This window comes from Sorex fumeus, unplaced genomic scaffold, assembly GCF_029834395.1.
Source record: "Sorex fumeus unplaced genomic scaffold, SorFum_2.1 ptg000111l, whole genome shotgun sequence".
Lineage (NCBI taxonomy): Eukaryota > Metazoa > Chordata > Mammalia > Eulipotyphla > Soricidae > Sorex > Sorex fumeus.
Window position 1 is genome coordinate 8,188,695 of NW_026606168.1, and position 3,685 is coordinate 8,192,379.

Genomic DNA, 3,685 nt, shown 5'->3' on the forward strand with positions numbered 1-3,685 from the left:
GCAGATAGAGTGTTAACTAGAATTCATCTGCCTCGCAGGCATTGGGAGGGGTGAGGGGTGGGGTTTTATTGGGGTTCTTTGTGGTAAAAAATAAGTATTGGTAAAGGGAAAGGTGTTTGATATTTGCATGACTGAGACCTAAACCTGAAAGTTTTGTAACTTTTCCCACAGTGATTCAATAAATAAATAAATTATAAAAAAAATATTGGTCTCGGGGCTGGAGAGATAGCACAGCGGGTAGGGCGTTTGCCTTGCACGCGGCCAACCCGGGTTCGATTCCCAGCATCCCATATGGTTCCCTTAGCACTGCCAGGAGTAACTCCTGTGCATCGCCAGGTGTGATCCAAAGAGCAAAAAAAAAAAAAAAAAAATTGGTCTCATCTATTGGTTAATTACTGAATGCTTATTATACTTAGATATTAAAATATAATAAGCTTGATATACATGTTCATACCAAGTAAAGAACATATAAACAATATAGAAAGGAAGAAAGTCCACCTAAAATTAGTATAGTTGTTACCACTCGAGAAGGAAGAACTAAATTGGGAATATACCAAAAATATGTAAAAATGCTTGAAAACATGGCAAAAATATTTATCATGTGTGTGAAACATTCTTTTCATTTTTTTCATGTTTACATAAGAAGCATTCATATAATATATAATGACAAACCAGAAAGGACACTTTATAAGATAGGGGGAAAAACATAGCTGTTATGAGTCATCTCAAAACTCTTAGTTAAATAAACATGCAATATATAAAGTGGAAAATCCGAGTAAGAACAAAATAAATATAAAATTTGAATATTATATCTGAAATGTATGGAATTCGGTTAAATTCTATTTAAATTTTCATCATGCATATTTATTTTTTTAATGAAAAGAAAAACAGCCATCATTCATTAAATGTCTTCTCTTTCCTCCACTTTTTTCCCTTTTGGTAAACTCAGTTCTAAAGTCATTGTACATTAGTTTATCTTAATTTTGGTTTATCCATTCACCTACTGTGCACGTTATTTTGCACATAGAGGTGCAAATTATCTAACATTTATCTTTTTCATTCTGACTTATCTTGCTCTGCATATCCCTTTGAATTACTTTCCTTTTTTCCACAAATGTCAGAATTTCAACTAAAAATGTTGCTGAACAGTTCAAATACCACATAACTATCATACCTCTATCAATGAGCAACTAGTCTATTTCCCTATGTTAGCTACTATTTAAAAAAAAAACAAAATAAAAGTTCAGAACAGATACCCTTTTTTTTTATTAATATAGGAGTATTTATTCAGCCACTGATTAGGCTGATTGAATTTTACATGAACTCCACCTTACTCTTTTTTTCCCCATTTTTTTTTATAACGTGAGAGCAGTTACAAAACTTTCGGGTTTAAGTCTTGGTCATACAATGAAACACCCATACCTTCACCAGTTCCCATTCTCCACCACCCAAAACACCAGTAATACCCTCATCCCACACCCTCCCCCTACCTGTGGGGCAGATAATTTCCAAATCACTCTCTCTATACTTTGATCACATTCAACATTTCGACACCACACCCACCATTATTATTTGGGATTTTACTCCAACACTCAGATCTGCTGAAAAGGCAACCGTAGACCTTTTTTTTTTTTAATAGCTGGTGATGAATGATATATGATGCCACGCGACTGCAGTAGTGGCTGTGCAATTTTGAAATTCCAAAATTTTAACAATTAAATCTGGAGAGATTTCTTGCCAAAACCTGCTAGGTTCTGAGATCTGTTCCTGAGTCTCTGGGATCATGGCCATAAGCAGCTTGATCAGGAACCAGAGAGGCCGTTCATGGGCAGCGATTCAGGGTCTCATTGGGGTGGGGAGGAAAGGGCCGGCTCCACCCCCATCCCGTGAGGCCCCATGTGTCTCGTCACTGTGGGCCCAAACCTCACTGTCCAATGGTCTCTGGAAGATGGTGGCCACCAGGCCACCAAGGGGGAGCAGGCGGAGGGGCAGCACCCTTTCCCCCCTGGGGTGACCTGGCGACAGTAACCTATTGCATGGTCCAGATGCATTTCTGCCAAAAGTCGCTGGGTTTTGAGATTTATTTCTGAGTCTCTGGGATCATGGCCGTTAAGCAGCTTGATCAGGAGCCAGAGAGGCCGTTTGTGGGTGGCAACTCGGGGTCTCGTTGGCATGGGGAGGAAAGGGCTGGCTCCACCCCCATCCTGTGAGGCCCCACGTGTCTCATCACTGCAGGCCCAAACCTGACTGTCCAGTGGTCTCTGGAGGATGGCAGCCACCGGGCCGCCAGGGGGGAACAGGCCAAGGCACAAAACCTACTCCCATCTGGGGTGGCCCAGCACCGGTAGCCTACTGCAGGGACCGGACGCATTTCTGCCAAAAGCTGTTGGGTTTCGAGATTTGTTTCTGAGTCTCTGGGATCATGGCCGTTAAGCAGTTTAATCAGGAACCAGAGAGCCCATGCCTCCAATTATATAGCTGAGCCAGAGGTGGTTTGTGGGTGTGTCTCCAACATACCTAACTTTTGGCCATTTAGTTTCTTGGTAAACTTTACCCCAAGTTTTTGGGTCTGGCCAAAGGCACAGCAGCAATTTTGGGGTATCTAAATGTCTGACGGTACCATCAGGCTGCTGATGCACTTGCCTCACAGGTACAGTTTGACCTGCTGGCGGCACCATACCCCCAAGAACCCTTACTATTAAATTCTACAAAAGCTTTAAAGAAGAGCTTAAAGAAAAATCCAAAGAGGAATGTTTCAGAAAACATTTTATGATACCAGAATTATTAAAGTGAAAGCAAACTAGATAGGCATACCACCTCAAAAAGAGAAAACTAATTACAAACCACTAACTTTGATGAACATTGATGCAAATATTCTCAACAAACCTGTCGTGCATGAATAGGCCCTATGTTTAATACCCAATACAGAATGGGTCCCTGCTTTTAAGAGGAATTCTATTGCGCTTCCCTAGTAAGATATGATGAGCATCTTTTCATAAACCTGTTTGTTTGGTCTTTGTTCTTTTCAACTTTTTATGGGAGGTTTGGGCCATACTCAGTGATCTATGCTAATTCTTATTGCTGGCTCTAATCTCGGAAATGACTCCCGCTGGGCTCCAGGAACCATATGGTGCTATATATGGAAACAAAGTTCTCTGTGTGCAAGGCAAACATCTACTAGCTATACTCTCACTCCAGTCCATGTTTTGGGGAAGATTTTTGGGTTGAATCTAATTTTCTATTTTTCCTGCCTTAGTCTTGGTATTTCTCTAACAATTTATCTTAAATTATGTCAAATTCAATGACATATTTCCTTGCACATGGCAAACATTCCACAGAACAATGTTTAAATATTATTCAAACTTACCAAATAAAAAATTTAAACTTAGCTGTAGTCAAAAACTATTATAAATTATCAATATAACAAAGAAGTAAGAATATTTGTTGTAGAACCTGAAAAGTTCCTAAAGTAATTATTTAAATAAAATCAAAAGCAAATGAGAAAAGGTTTTAAAGATGACTACTTTTCTTACAAAAAACTAAAATGGAAAGCAGTATTAAAACCATTAATACCACTAATATATAAATCAAATGTTATTATAAGAATATCTATAAAAACTAAGTCATTAGAAAATGCAAATAACTTAATAAGCTTGATTTTCATTTCACTAAGTTTATAATGAAT